Source organism: Hemiscyllium ocellatum, chromosome 8, assembly GCF_020745735.1.
Source record: "Hemiscyllium ocellatum isolate sHemOce1 chromosome 8, sHemOce1.pat.X.cur, whole genome shotgun sequence".
NCBI lineage: Eukaryota > Metazoa > Chordata > Chondrichthyes > Orectolobiformes > Hemiscylliidae > Hemiscyllium > Hemiscyllium ocellatum.
In genome coordinates, this window is record NC_083408.1 from 1,955,149 (window position 1) to 1,971,953 (window position 16,805).

General features: G+C 44.9%; 1 long non-coding RNA gene across 1 annotated transcript in view; it reads right to left on the reverse strand.

Moving 5' to 3' along the window:
* LOC132817790 (uncharacterized) overlaps positions 1 to 14,680 on the reverse strand; it is a 231,501-nt gene extending 216,821 nt beyond the window's left edge. The window contains exons 1-2 of the long non-coding RNA XR_009644922.1: positions 14,629 to 14,680; positions 766 to 879 (exon numbers count right to left, since the gene is read on the reverse strand). This is a non-coding gene — a long non-coding RNA (uncharacterized LOC132817790). The remainder of the gene's footprint in view (positions 1 to 765; positions 880 to 14,628) is intronic.
* Positions 14,681 to 16,805: the final 2,125 nt, after the last annotated feature.

The following is a 16,805-nucleotide window of genomic DNA, read 5'->3' on the forward strand; positions in this document are numbered from 1 at the left end:
TAGGAGAGTATTGTGTATACTAACAGAGATATGGAAGGTTGTCGTGTCTGAAGACGTTTACAGATATATGAAGGTTTCTAGGCTCTGGAGGCTACATAGATCGGAAGGCAATGGGGAATGCCAGGTTACTGGGTTGGAGACAGTTACACAAATGGGGAGGGTTGTACAAACTGAAGGAGGTTCCTGTGGTTGCGAGGGGTATGGTGTCGGGAATGAGGGTGAAATTTAACAAGATAAAGATCAAAGAATTGGAGAAGGATAAGGAGATTACAAATTTTTCACAGCTAAGGAAGGGTTGTAGGAGCTGGAGAAGATTACATAGGTAGGGACCGATGGAGAGGTTAAATACATTGACATGGAGGGAGAAGGTTACAAGGATAGACAGGACAGTCAGGGTTTACAGGGATGAAGTAATTTAGTATCTACTGCAGAAGTTTAGGAATTAGGGTGTTAGGGATTGGAGAACCTGACAGAGACACAAAGAATGGTGTGGAGATTCCAAACAGAGGAAGGATTATCGGGACTGGAGGATATTACAGAGATCACTAACACAGAATGGGCCAGGATTGATGCCTGCTATCCCCTGTGCTGTCGCATTGAGGACCAGTACAGCAGAGGTGAAAGCAGGACCCTCACAAGATGGTGGGAATGAAGCCTAGAATGTTGCTGTTCCTTGCCCAGCTCTGTGTCTATGCCCTGTCTTCCAGGTCTGAATATAGAAGTCTACTACCCCCACCCTGTGCTGTTTACTGTGAGTGATCTTACCGGCTGCAGGATTTACTGAAGGCTCCAGATCTCCCTCTCCATCTCTCTCTCTGGCTGACCAACCAGCTTCAATGAGGTGATGGATGAGACAGGAGTTAGGAACATCCTGATTACCTGCATGAGACAGAAATAGACAGAATGGGGAACTAGACTGATGTAATGAGGATAACTCATGCAGAGTGGCACTGAGTCCAGCAGAGATCTCAAAAATCCCAGTCTCCATTCCTTGTCTGTGCTGCTGCGTCTCTCTGGAGTGGACAATTCTATTGACTCAGGATCTCAGAGCATCTGTAAAAGGGAGAAATGCTGACAGAGGCAGCAAATAGACCGACACAGCGAGGGATACCACATGGAGAGATACTGGGTGATATCACATTATTAGACTCTATTAACAGGGAATTGTTTGAATTTGTAACAAAGGCACTGGGATAATTGTGAAGGAATTCAACCTTCCTATCTCATCATCCCTTTAGCGGTGGCTCAGAGATGAGGCTGACTCTCTCCCATTCTCAGTTGGGGGGTGGGGTGTGGGGGAGGAGTCCGGAGTTGGCTGTACAGACCGATGTGGCCTTCCACAGACTCTGTTACACTTGGGGCAGAAGGTGGACATGGGAAGAGGGTGGATGGGGCGTTGGTGTGGCAGCGCTCTCCTTGTGCTGTTTTCTGCTGGATTCCCATTTTCCCCACAGCAAGTCTCGAGGTGCTCAACACCTTCCCAATGCTCCTTCCCCACTTCGGACGATCTTGGCCCAGGACTTAACAGGTTTGATTAAGAAATGAAAAAAAAACTATCAATTCTTAAGAAGCCAGCGTTTAGAAATGTGGACGCATTTGTTACAGAGATCGCTACGGATTCTCCTAGCAGAAGGAGTGCAGTAGGAAGCGGAAACATTGTCAGATGATAGGAACAGGGAGAATGACTTGCTGGAGGTGGTGAGAGTGTAACAGAAGGGGCAAAGGCCTGAAAAATGTTACAAAGCCAGTACGGATTGCTGCAGCTCGAGCTGTTTGCAGAGGTAGGGATGGAGATATGTATTCTCATTGATTCATTCGCGGCCTGAGGATGTCACCGGATGGACCAGCACACATTACCCCGCTGCTAATTACTAGAGGCAGGTCAGAGTCAGCCATATTGCTGTGGGACTGGAGTCACATGTGAGCCAGACCAGGTGAGAATGCCAAATGCCCCTCCCAAAAGGACAAACGTGAACAAGTTGATTTTTTCCAGATAATCTACGATGTTTATATGGCTGCCTCACTAATGTCCTGTACAGATACACCATGACATCCCAACTCCTAGTCTCAATGCTCTGTCCAATGAAGGGTAACCATCCCAAACACCTGCTTCACCAGCTTGTCTACCTGTGACACCACTTTCAAAGACCCGTGTACCTGCGTCCCTGGGTCACTGATTGACAACACGACCAAGGGCCCGAACATTAACTGTACAAGTCCAGCCTGGTCTGCTTTACCACAATACAACATCTTGCATTTCTCCACCTGTTCTTCCTTACCTCACTGGCCCAGCAGTATTGTTGATCCCATTGTACTCTTCGATAACCCTCTTCACTGTCCCCTTTATCACAAATTTCAGTCTCACTCAAACTTGCTAACCATGGCTCCTGTATTATCATCCAAACTGTTTATATAAATGATGCACAACAGTGACCCAGCACCGAACCCCATGGAACACCGTTGGTCACAGGCCTGCAGTTTGAGCAGCAACCCTCTGTGAAAACGCTCTGTCTCCTACCGTCAATCCTGTTTTGTATCCAGTTGGTGAGCACTCCCTGGTTGTGTGTGATCTAAACTTACTAACCAGTCTGTCATGCAGAACTTTGTCAAAGGCCTTGCTAAGGTCCATGGAGACATCATGTCCTGCTCTGCTTTGATCTCTCACTTGTCTACCTCTACAGTCAGGTTTGAGACATGATTTCCCGTGCACAAAGCCATGCTGACTGTCATTAATCTGTCCTTGCCTTTCAAATGCATGATGATCATTTCTCTCAGAATCTCCTCCAACAACTTACCACCCCTGCCACCAGTCTCACTGGTCCGTAATAGCTGTCGATGATACAAATATCTCTGAGAGGGGCCCTGCAATTTCCTCCCTCCCTTCTCACAAGGTGCTGGGTTACTTCTGATCATGTCCCAAGGTTTTATCTAACTTTTTGCATTTTAAGACATCCAGCACCTCCTGTTCTACAATGTGCATTCTTTTCAAGACATCACTATGTATTTTCCCAAGTTCCCGAGCTTCCTTGTCTTTCTCCACAGTAAATCCTAATCCAAAGTATTTGTTCAGTATCTCACCCATCAACAGTGATTCCACACAGACAGCCTCATTGACCTTTCAGGGGCCCTATTCTCTCCCGAGCTAATTTTTTGCCCTTGTTGAAACTTATCAAAATGCTTCTGAAATGTCAAATATCCCTCTACCGCAACTAGCCTCCCCTACCCTTATCTGTTCTGCCATTTATGTTCACATCAAAATATAGAATCCAACAGATTTAAAATATTACCTTTTATAAAATCATGTGCCTCCCATTGTTTCTAAGCATCCAGTTCTCATTTATTGTCATCTCCTTTATAACACATTCCTGCACATTCCCGACTTACTGTCAGGCTAACACTATTTGATTTCAGACTGACAGCAGAAAGGGTTGAGGGAGTTCTTGTTGACCAATCTGAAAAAGGTAGCTTACGGATCAGCAGATAATAGAGAAGGCAAATCAAATGCTGGCAGTTATTACAAAGGGAATGTCTCAAAATAGGGAGGTCTTGCTAAACTGATGCAAGGTACAATTCAGACTACAAATGTGTTGCTGGTCAAAGCACAGCAGGCCAGGCAGCATCTCTGGAATAGAGAATTCGACGTTTCGATGAAGGGCTTATGCTCGAAACGTCGAATTCTCTATTCCTGAGATGCTGCCTGGCCTGCTGTGCTTTGACCAGCAACACATTTGCAGCTGTGATCTCCAGCATCTGCAGACCTCATTTTTTACTCTTACAATTCAGACTACACCTAGATTATGATGAACAGTATGCGTGCCCTAAGGAAAGATATTCTTGTATTAGAGGCAGGCCAGGGAAGGTTCACTCGGCTGATCCTGGAGATGGCGGGATTTTCCAATGATCAGAGGTGGAGTAGATTGGCCTGGAACCCATTGGGGTTTTGAACAATGAGAGAGAAATTGAATGAACTATCCAGGATTCTGAGGGGCTTGGACAGGGTAGATGCCGTTAAGTTAGAAAATAGAACAGTTCAGCAGAGTAATAGGCCCTTCAGCCCACCAAGGCTGTGCTGACACTAATGCTATTCTAAACTAATCCCATCTGCCTGCACATGGGCGATATCCCTCTATTCTCTGCCTGTTCATGTTTCTGTCTAAATGCCACTTCAAAACTTTGCTCTCGTTGCCACCTCTTCCACCTCCTGAGCAGCTTCCACCCTCTCGGTAAAGAAAACTGGCCTCATTCATCTCACTTAAACCTTCTCACTCTCACCTTAAACCGAGGCGCTTCAGTATTTGATATTTCGACATTGGAAGAAGGATTCTAACTATCCACACTATTCACACCTCTCCTAACGCTATATACCTGTACCAGGTCACCCCGCAGTCTCCGATACTCTCGCAAAACAATCCCTCTGTTACACCCTGCCCAGAGCCTCCACATCCTTCCTGTAGTCTGGTGATGAGAACGACACGTAACATTCTAAACATGGCCGAATGAAGTTTCATTCAGTCACAACATGACATGCAAACGTCTGTACTCAATACTGTGACCAATGAAGGTAACCATGCCATACTCCACCTTTACCACCACATCCGACTGTGTTGTTATTTTGAGGGAGATACGGATTTACATTCAAGATCATCTATTTATCAATGTTTCCAATTAGTCAAATAGTGTACTTTTCTCTTCCATTTGACTTGATAAATGTATCACTTCACACTTGTCCCGATGAAATTCGGTTTGTGATTTCTCTGCACAGCGTCCCAGCTGATCTACACACTGCTGCAACTTTTAACACTCCTCCTCACTATCCACAATTCCCCTAACTATCCCTAATCATTACATGCCTTTCCAAATGTCGTCTGCAAAATACTAATCAAACTGCTGACCTTTTCATCTGAATCACAGATATAAATTACACACAGACATCGCAGCACTGATCCTTGTGAAACACCATTGGCCACAGACGTCCAATCAAAAATTGACCACTCCACATGCCTCTGCCCACTATCACCAAGAAAATATTGTATCTAACTTAACAATGAGCATGGATTGTGATTTGATCTTCCAGATCCCCCATGCTATTTGGAGGCTGTCCATTCAAACTGACTCTATATTTTGATTCCCTGATTAAATTGGCTGTCTCACTAATGCACTGACTGCATCCTTTCTTCACAACAAAACGGGATTTTGTTTGGATTTTTTGCTGATCCTGCCTAAATCCCTAGAACCCTTCAATAATCACATCCCTGTCATGGTCATTCTGCAGCCACCCCTCCACAATAACAGGTCGATCATATCTGTTCTCTTCAGTTAATGCTGTCATTCCATCTGCCTTGTTGCAAATGCATGGCACGTGTCACCGAGAGAGGGTCTTGGAGGGATGGGTAGAGGTCACACAGTGGGAGAGATGTTTGGGGGCGCGACAATGTTGCAGGGTTAAACATAGTTACAGTTGCTACAGAATGTTCGCAGGAGAAAGCATTTTATTGTTTGGAGGATGTTAGAGAGATAAAGCGTCTTTGATTAGACTTCAGAGAAAGGGATGTGTGTAGGGCTGTGGATCGTGACATGACAATATCACAGTGATAGGAAGGCTGGTATGGACTGGAGAATATTACAGGGAAAGGGAGGGTTGTATGGACTGGAGAATGTTGCAAGCACATGGAAGATGATATAGACTGGAGAATGTTGCATGGATAGGGAGGAAGTTGTAGACTGGAAAAAAGTTAGAAAGAGAGATGATTTCATGCACTGGAAGGTATGTCAGAGAGAGTGAGTGGTGTGCATGCTGCAAGATACTACAGGGATAGGGAAGCTTGTAGAGACTGGAGGAGAGAGTCGTAGAGAGGCTTGTGAGAGACCAGATTCACTTATGAGCATAGGATGTGCTACAGTGAGCAGCGTCTTTTGCAGATATAATTGAGTATACAATGGCCACAAAGCAGTCACACCTATATGTATAAAGGAACTGAAGGTATTGAAGAGATTACACAGACTTGGAGTGTTGTACGCAGTGGAATAGATTAAACTGATAGGGTCGGTTTTAGAGACTCAACAATGTTAGGAAATAATGGGGGTTCCAATGCTGAGAGCGGGTTACAGCGAGGTGGATGATATAGACATGAAGGAGCTTTCACAGATAGTGATGGCTTTCGGGTCTGGTGGGGGCTGCAAAGTAATGGGGATTGTAGAGACTGAGGCATTTACACAGATAGAGAGAGTATCAGTGCTCGGCAGAATTCACAAAAACGGGTAAGCAGGACGTGATAGAAATCAGAAGGGTTGTATCAACTTGATGGTGTACAGAGACAGGAAATGTTATGGGGATTGAAGCAGCTCACCATGACAGAGGGACGCATGGAGGCTGGAGATGTTGCAGAAAGATTACTATGTTTAATTGTATATATCTCCACATAAGTCTGTCCTGGTTCTTTCTTTATGTTTCTGAACGGCTTCATTACGTTTCTGGTACTAATTCATAAGCACTTACGATAGCCTGTTTGACATGTGCATAATCTCTTGACCACTCATGAGACAGCGCTGCAAATACCTCACTGGCTCTGCCTAACAGCTTAGACTGAACTAGCTTCACCCACAAGACCTCAGGCCACTCCATCTGTCTATCCAATTTTTCAAATGAAGTACAGAGGTCCTTGAAAGTCGAGTCACAGGTAGATAGGATAACAACGAAGGCACTTGGTATGCATTCCTTTATTGGTCAGAGTATTGAGTACAAGAGTGGGAGGTCGTGTGGTGGGGAGATATTTGGGGGAGCGACATTGGCTAGGTCACGTTTGGAAAACCGTGTGCAATTCTGGTCTCCTTCCTATCAGAAGGATGTTGTGAAACTTGACAGGTTCAGAAATGATTTACAAGGATGTTGCCAAGGTTGGAGGATTTGAGCTATAGGGAGAGGCTGAACAGGCTGGGGTTGTATTCCCTGGAGCGTCTGAAACTGAGGGGAGACCTTACAGAAGTTTACAAAATTATGAGAGGCAAGGATAGGATAAATAGACAAAGTCTTTTCCCTGGGGTTGGTGAGTCTAGAACTATAGGGCATAGGTTTAGGTTGAGAGGGGATTTAACGAGAGCTAAGGAGCAAATATTTCACACAGAGGGTGGTACGCGTTTGGAATGAACTGCCAGAGGAAGTGGAGGAGGCTGGTACAATTGCAACAGTTGAAAGGCATCTGGATGGGTATATGAACAGGAGGGGTTTAAAGGGAGATGGGCCAGGTGCTGACTGGTGTGACTGGATTAGCATGGACAAGTTGGACCGAAAGATCAGTTTCCATGCTGTACATCTCTATGATACTCTGACTAATTGTTTCAAATCACTGCAGGCAGATAGTGATCGAGATAGAATTGTAAGGTCTTTTGGGGGTTACACAGTTTGGGAGGATTGCAGGGACTTGATGTTGTATATGGAAGTTGGGTTGTCGGGACTGAAGATGGGAATAGAGACAGAGAAAACTGCAAGGGGATTACTGAGATCTGGAGGTTCGTGGTCTCTGGTGGAAGTTCCACGTAGAGGAATGTTTTGTGGAAATGCGGGACCTTGGAGAGAGAGGCAGATTTGAAGGGGCTGGACGGGTTTACAGATGCATGGAGAAATGTAGTGACTGGAGCATACAGAGTGGTAAGGGCTGTAGGAGATGCAATAATTTAGAGGGACTGTAGAAGCTGGAGAGGTTCTCACAGACAAGGAGGATTGTAGGAGTGTGAGGAGTGTACACAGGTAGGAGGTTGGAGCATTCTCAGTAATTCGTGGTTTGGAGCACTGTCCAGACTGGTGGAGGTTTCAGAATGAGGGAGGGATAGAACAAAAGGAAGCAGTTACAGAAAATCGGGGAACATAATCATGTCACTTCGGTGCTGTGTCACTGAGGGTCATCAGGAGGAGAGTTGTCATCATTAAAATGTACAGATCCTCAGGGGAATGGACAGGGTGGATGCTGAAAGGATTGTTCCTTCCACTTATGTGAGAGGGACAAACAAGCAGACTCTGTTTGACAAAAGGTGGAGAAAGGGAACGTTGTCTTTTTCTTCCAATAGCCCAAAACTACTTCAGGTTTGTTCCCACACAACTCAAAGGAAAGCAATGCGATAACATTGGTCATTTAGGATTGCAGGAGATACAAGACCAAGGCCAGGTGGGAAGGGCTGGAGGGAATGAGAGAGAAGGGAGATGTTCAACAGCTGGAAGGGGTTCCAGGGAGTGGACACTGTCAGGACTAGAGAACATGACACGCTCACTCATGAGAGGGAGATAACAATATGGCACAAGGTCAAAGACAGCAGGAGGAACCCAAGTTCCATACCTGTCATTTACTCAGGGAGCTGCTCTCACCCAGTCTGGTGCTAAGCCTCACAGCTGAAAATGTGTTGCTGAAAATCGCAGCAGGTCAGGCAGCATCCAGGGAACAGGAGATTCGACGTTTCGGGCATAAGCACTTCTTCAGTAATGCCCAAAACGTTGAATCTCTTGTTCCCTGGATGCTGCGCATTTTCAGCAACATATTTTCAGTTCTGATCTCCAACATCTGCAGACCTCACTTTCTCCGCTGAGCCTCACATACAAATAGAGTCTAGGTTAGAATGGTTGCTGGAAAAGCATAGCAGGTCAGGAAGCATCCGAGGAGCAGGAACATAGACATCTGGCACAACGTTGATTTTTCTGCTCCTCGGATGCTGCCTGACCTGCTGTGCTTTTCCAGCATCACTCTAATCAAGACTCTGATCTGCAGCATCTGCAATTCTCACTTTTGCCACATACAAACAGCATGAGGTTTCCCAGTTCCTGGTGCTCAGGGCCCAGTGCACTCCCCCCTGAACCTGTCGGTGAGGTATTTACACAGTTACACATTGTCCAGAAACACTGTGTCCGAGCTGACATCAACTGGTAAACTGACACTCTACCAAGCACAGACTATCCGCACTCAGATTCCCTGGTCATACAATCCTCTGATTGATAGTCTGTAGAGAACAACAGAATCCACGAATTCCCATTGCATGGGTCAGGGTCAATGATACAAGTTTCATTCTTTCAAAAATGGCAACTCCTCAATCCCTGCATCTCACAAAACTGCCATTTAAAAATATTAAAATAAAGAACATTCTGAACGAAGGCTTTGATGAGGTGAGCTGTGGTCAATCCTGTAGATCTGGAGGTTACCGGATATATTGAGAGTGCTTCCTACCAGAGCGTCACCAGGTCAATCTCAGGCACACAGAGAGAATGGGCAAATAGATTCACATCTGAACTCACACCTCCCAGCCTGGGAACCTGAAGCTGTGCACAGCCATTCCGGTAAAGATCTCTACAAACAGGACATCAGAGCCAGAAGACTGGAGGTTGGATATCGTGTTGCTACTATTTAAGGAAGGCAGTAAAGAAAAGCCAGTTAACGATAGACTGGTGAGCCTGACATCGGTGGGCATGTTGTTGGAGGGAATCGTGAGGGACAGGATGTACATGCATGAGTCAGGGTCAAGGACATGCAAGGACTGATTAGGGATAGTCAACATTGCTGTGAGAGTGGGAAATCATATCTCATAAACTTGATTGAGTTTTTTGAAGAAGTAACATAGAAGATTGATGAGGGCAGAGCAGTGGATGTGATCTATATGGACTTCAGTCAGGCGTTCAACAAAGTTTCCCATTGGAGACTGGTTAGCAAGTTTAGATCTCACGGAATACAGGGAGAACTAGCCAATTGGTACAGAACTGCCTCAAAGGTAGAAGACAAAAAGTGGTGGGGGAGGGTTAGTTTTCAAACTGGAGGCCTGTGACCAGTGGAGTGCCACAAGGATCGGTGCTGGGTCCAATATCATGCATTATTTACATAAATGATTTGGTTGTGAGCATAAGAGGTATAGTTAGTAAGTTTGCAGATGACAACAAAATTGGAGGTGTAGTGGCCAGCGGAAGAGGTTACTTCCAATTACAATGGAATCTTGATGAGATGAGCCAATGGGCTGAGAAGTGGCAGATGGAGATTAATTCAAATAAATGCGAGGTGCTGCATTTTGCGAAAGCAAATCTTTGCTGGACTTATACACTTAATGGTAAGGTCTGACGGAGTGTTGCTGAACATTGAGATATTGGAGTGCAGTTCATTGCTCCTTGAAAGCAGAGTCGCAGGTAGGTAGGATAGTGAAGGAGGCATTTGGTATGCTTTCTTTTATTGGTCAGAGCATTGAGTATAAGAGTTGGGAGGTCATGTTGTTGCTGGACAGAACATTGGTTAGGTTACTTTAGGAATATTGTGTGTAATTCTGGTCACCTTCCTATCGGAAGGATGTTGTGAAACTTGAAAGAGTTCAAAAAGAATTTACAAACATGTTGCCAGGATTGGAGGGTTTGAGCTATAGAGAGAGGTTGAATAGACTGGGGCTGTTTTCCCTGGAGCATGGAAGGCTGAGGGTTGACCTTACAGATGTTTATAAAATCATGAGGGGCATGGAGAGGAGAAAGAGACAAAGTCTTTACCCTCGGGTGTTGGAGTCCAGAACTGGAGGACATAGGTTTATGGTAAGAGGGGAAGATATAAGAGACTTAAGAGGCAATTTTCTTTTCATGCAGAGGGTGGTACGTGTATGGAATGAGCTGCCAGAGGAAGTGGTGGAGGCTGATACAAAGACATCTAGATGGGTATATGAATAGGAAGGGTTTGCAAGAATATGGGCCAGCTGCTGGTAGGTGGGACTAGATTGGATTGGGATATCTGGTCGGCATGGACAGGTTAGACCGAAAGGTCTGTTTCCATGCTGTACATCTCTTTGACTCTAGGATCGGCTGAATGATCCAATCAAAAATGATCTGTGGTTCAAATCATAACATCCTTCATGTCCCACAACACATTCTTGGTCCCATCCTGCAGGTTCTATGAATCCCTGTCCCTCTAACCTCCTGCATGATCCAGGTCCCTTCCTGCATTAGTACCATCCTCCAGGTTCCTCAGCCCTTCCTACCTCTGTAACATGGCCCAGTCTCTACAACTCTTCCCTTCTCTGCAATGTTCCCCATAAGGGCAGTGGAGGCTGGTGGCATTTACAAGAGTGAAGGAGGGATATCGGAACTGGGGAATTTTGCAGGCATTAGGAATATAGGGACTTGAGGAAGTTTCACAGTTTATGAGTGTTGTAAGGACTGTGAGAATTTACAAAGATTGGGATGGTTTCAGATTGGAAGATTCTGCAATAAAACCTTACATGGGTAAAGGCAGGATTCTTAGCAGTGTACACAATCAGAGGGATCCTGCCTCCCTGAAGTTACCACCCAATTTGAGAGGGTGTTAAAAAGGTGTGTTCGCTTTCATTAGCAGATATGGCTAAGACCCTAAACAAATTTTTCACTCCAGAACTTACTGTGGACAAAGACTGGGGAACTCAGGGAACAAGAGTAATACGTTAGACCACATTTGGAGTACTCTGCAATTCCAGTCTCCCTGCTATAGGAAGGAGTTTGTGAAACTTGAAAGGGCTCAGAAAAGATTTACAAGATGTTGCCAGGGTTGTTGTTGAATAAATTGGGGCTATTTTGCCTGGAGAATCAGAGACCTTAAAGAGGTTTATATAAACATGAGGGGCATGAATTGGGTAAACATTCAAGGTCTTTCCCTAGGGATTGGGAAGTCCAAATCGAGAGGGCATAGGTTTAAAGTCAGAGGGGAAAGGTTTAAAAAGGGACCGAAGGGACAGCCTTTTCATGCACATGGTGATGTGTGTATGGAATGAGCTGAGAGAGAAAGTAACGGAGACTGATACAATTACAATTTAAAAGGTATCTGGATGGGTATATGAGTAAGGGTTCAGAGGTACAAGGGCCAAATGCTGGTAAATAGGAAAAATGTATTTAAATCTTCTGGTGAGCATGGATGAGTTGGACCAAAGGGTCTGTTTCCATGCTGTAATCTCTATGACTTGAAAAGAGGGCATGTTATAGAAGAGGTGGTGCTTGTGGTTTTAAAGTGCATCACAGGACATTGTGGGATGCTAGGGAAGAAATTGAGGAGCTACTAGCAAGGGTATTTGTACCATTGACAGCCATGTGTGATGGGCTGGAAGGCTGGAGGGTGACATAGTGGGCAGTAAAAGAGGTTTTCTAATGTTACAAAGGGATCTTGATGAAATGGGTGAATGGACTGAAAAACTGCAGATGGAATTCAATCTGAATAAATGTGAGGTAATGCATTTGGTAAAACAAACAAGGGTAGAGCTTATACAATTACTTTTCGGGCCTCGGTTAGTGTTTTAAAGCAGAGGACCTCCGGGTTCAGGTACATAATTCTTGAAGTTTGCATCACAGGATGGATAAGACAGTGCTTGGCATGCCTGACTATTGCTCAGTCCATTGAATGGAGGATTTGGGACGTGATTATGATATTGTACGGACATTGGTGAGGACTCTTCTGCAATACTCTGTCCAGTTCTGGTCGCCCAGTTATAGGGAGGATATTCTTAACCTGAAGGGTGTTCAGAAGAGATTTATCAGGACATTTCTGGGTATGAAAGGCTTGAGTTCTGAAAAGTGGCTGGATACACAGAGTTTTTTTTCACTGGAGCCTGGAGGTTGAGAGGTGACCTTATAGAGGTTTAAGAAAAAAAGTTGGAATATTGAGACAGTTAATGGTAGTTACCTTTTCCTTAGGATGAGGGAGTCTCAAGGGGAGGGGCCACATTTTTCAGGTAAGAAGAGAGAGATGTTAAAAAAAAACAAGGGGCAAATTGTTACAGAGGGTGGTTTTGGTATAGAATGAACTTCCTGAGATAGAGGTCGGTGCAATTACAACGTTTAAAAGACATTTAGTTAAGTACATGGATAGGAAAGGGTTGGAGGGATATGGGCCAGCAACAGGCAGCTGGGACGAGTTTAGTTTGAGATTATGGTTGGTATCAACTGAAGGGTCAGTTTCCATGCTGTCCAGCTCTGACAACAATATCGTTTTGTTCCATTATTTAAGAAAGACTGCGATGGAAACCCAGGGAACTAAAGATCAAGTCGCCCAATGTGAGTATTAGGTAAGATGTGGAAGTGATTGTGCCAGACAGGAGTTGTGTGTGTTTGGAAAGGCAAGGATTGATGAAAGATAGTCAGCACGGGTTTGTGTGTACAAAGTCAGGTCTCACTAACTTGATTGTTTTTGTTGAAGTGGTGACCGTACAGCAGGACCTTTGACAGGATTTGGCATGATATACAAGTTCGTAAGATTAGATCACGTGATCAGGGACAGCTAGTCAACTGGATACAAAATTGGCTTGACAGTAGGAGACAGAGGGTGGTGGGAGAGGGTTGTTGTTCAGACTGGAGGCCTGTGACCAGCAGTGTGCTACAAGGATCGGTCCTGGGTCTACTGATGTGCATCATATACATAAACGATTTGGCTGAAAATACAGAAGTCATTGTTAGTAATTTTGTGGATGATCAAGTTAATGGCGTAGTGGGCAGTGAATACGGTTATCAAAGGGGATATCGACCAACTGGGTCAGTGGAACAAGGCATGAAATATGGACTTTAATTCAGGTATTGAGTTTTGGACTGACACAGTTAATGGTACAGCCCTGGGTAGTGTTGTCGAACAGAGACAGACCAAGGGGTGCAGTTACATTGTTCCTGGGAAGTGGCATCATAGGTGGACAGGGTGGGGAAAGCAGCATTTGGTACACTTACCATCATTGGCCAGCGCTTTGATACTTGAGTTAGAGATATTTGTAACATTGTCTTCAATATTTCCCTTGGACACAGGAGGCTTATAAGGGGTGAACTTATAAAGGTTTATTAAACCATGCAGGGAGTAAGAATGGTGAATAGCCAATGGTAAATGAGTCTAAAACTAGAGGGTATAAACGTGACGTGAGAGAGCAAAGATTTAAAGAAGGAGCTGAGGAGCAACATTATCACAGAGGATGGTGCATTGACGGAATGCACTGCCAGGGCCACATGGACGAAACAAGAACAATTGCGACATGGAAACGAAATGCAGGCAGGTACATGGAGAGGGGAAGGTCTGAAGGGATATGGGCCAAACACAGGCAAATGTGACTCGTTCAGTTTTGGAAAAATGGTCAGCATTGATGACTTGGACTGAAGGTTCTGTTTTCATGCAGCATGGCCCTGTACACAGTTAAAGAGGAGGAGAATACTGAGATAAGGCATGTTGTAGACACTGAAGCAAGCTATAGCCTTAGGGAGGTAGTCTGGAATGCGGTACGTTTAAAATATGTGGAGGGCCTATATGGAAAGAAGGAGGTTACAGAGATAGGAACTGTTATAGGAGTTAAACATTATTGAAGACACTGATCCACAAGACATACCATAGGTACAGTGTTGGAGAGAACACAGAACAGAAAGATCCCAGGCAGCATTCCCACTTTCTCATGGGAGGCCTGCTTTCCCCTCTGTTGTACTGATACTCACTAAGACAGCACAGGCCTGGATTGATAACTGTGAACTCTCTATGCTGTCTCAGTGCAACGTAAGTTAAAGTAGACGTGGTGATTGAGATAGAGGTGTGCCTGTACTGTGTTCCCCTTCCAGCACTGTATCTGTGTCATGTCCTGTTAGCTGATGTTTGGAGCCCTCCCATTGCTCCCTGCTCTGTGCACTGTGAGTGATCTTACCTCACTGCAGGATTTATTGAAGGCTCCAGATCTCCCTGCCCTTTGTCTCTCTGGCTGACCAACTGTCTTCAATGTGGTGACGGACCAGACACCCAGCAGTTGGGAAGTCTATCGAGTCAGGAACTTCCTGAGTACCTACAGGAGACAGAAAAATAGACAGAATGGAAAGTTACACTGATGTAGTGAAGGTTCCATGTGTAGAATGGCACTGAGTCCTACAGAGATCTGGAAAATCCCAGTCTCCATCCCTGGCCTGTGCTGTCTGGAGTGGAGAATTCTGTTTGCTCAGGATCTGGAGTAGCTGCAAGAGTGAGAGACGCTGACAGAGGCAGCAATTAGACTCACACAGTAAGGGATAGCACATGGAGAGATACTGAGTGATAGCACCAGAGTGCAGGAAGGTGTCAGGATCAAACAATTGTGACAAGAGGATAGGTTTAGCTTCATGATGCACTGCTATAACTGGTCAGGAATGAGCAACCTGTGAGCAGGCGAAGTGACGGCCTAGTGGTGTTATTGCTAGGGCATGTATCCAAAACCTCAGCTAATGTTAAGGGGAGACAGGTTTGAATCCCACCGTCTGAAATGGGGGAATTTGAAATCAATAAAATCAAATATTATAATTAACAATCCATAAAAATGTATGAAACCATTGCTGACTACAACAAACCCACACACTTGTCCTGTCGAGAAGGACATCTGCCCATCCTCACCTGGTCTGCACGACATACCCACAGCAAAGTATTTTCCAAATCCAAATAGAAATTGGAACAGCATGGGGATGTGGCTGAAGACAAGCAGAAAGGAACAGGGTGGGATTAGGTTTAATTGGAACTCTACATCAGCGAATTGGTTTGTGATAGGAAATTGTGGGAAAGAGGACAGAATTTTTCTTTTCTGCATAGACAAAGTCTCTTCAATAAGGTAGCTGGATTTGTGACACAGAGATGAAAGTGACGTAGACACCAGAGAGATGTGGTTACAGGGTGAACAAAAGGTGGGTAACGCTATCAATAATGGATAACAAAGGCATTAGGTAGAAAGCTGGGGGCGGGGGATGGTCCTTAAAAATATGAACAGGCAAACAATGGTCACAAATTATCCTTAGCAGATAATGTTAAGGGTAAGGCACAAGATATTTAATAAGTACAGTTACAGTAAGAGGATCCCCAACTAAGCAGTGGGGCCTGTTAGAAACCAAAGGGACAATCACTGCATGGAGCCAAAGGAAGTAGGTGAGGTCTTCAATGAATAATTCCCAGCTGTATTCACACAGGAGATACATTGTCGCCGGGGATTTCAGTTGGGATGGTGAGGTTCTGGAACATATTAAGATCAATGAGAAGGAGGCATTAAATGTATTCACGGGCAAAAAGGTGGAGAAATTCCCAGTAACAATAAAGTATATCCCAGGCTGTAATGGCAGGGAAGGGAGCAGATTGCTGGCCACATGTGAAGTGCCGAATGACTGGAGGATCACTAATGTGGTTCCTTTGTTCAAGAGTAGCAGTGATAGGCCAGGTAACTACAGAGCAGGTAGTCCAACAGCAGGGGCAAGGGAAATTATTGGAAACAATTCTGAGGGACACAATGAATCAACATTCCAAAGGACAGGAATACATTAGGGATTGTCTGTATGGATTTGGTAGAGGATTGTCCTCTGACATAGATGAGGGCAGTGCAGATGATGTGGTTTACATGGAGTTTATTAAGGTCTTTGACAAGGCCCCACATGGAAGGCTGGTCCCAAAGGGAAGAGCCCATGGGATCCAAGGCAAGTTGGAAAATTGGATCCACAATTGGTGGAGGGTGTCTTTCACGATTGGAAGCCTTTGCCCAGTGGGAATACCACAGGGATCTGTACAGGAACCATTGCTGGTTATTATGTACATTAATATCTCGCATGTGAAAAGAGAAGGAATCATTAGTAGGTTTGCAGATGACATGAAAGGTAAGGGTGCTGTCCACAGTGAGGGTGATGGTCTCAGGCTGTAGTCTGATATCGATCAGATGATAAACTGAGCAGAGTATTGGCAGATGGAGTTTACTTCTGATCACTGTTGGAAGTTTAATAAGTGAACGATATCCATCATGAATTGTAGGTCCTCCTGGAATATTGAGGAACACATGGGCCTTAGTGGACAAGACCCTGGATGTCTGAATGTCTGAAGGTGTCA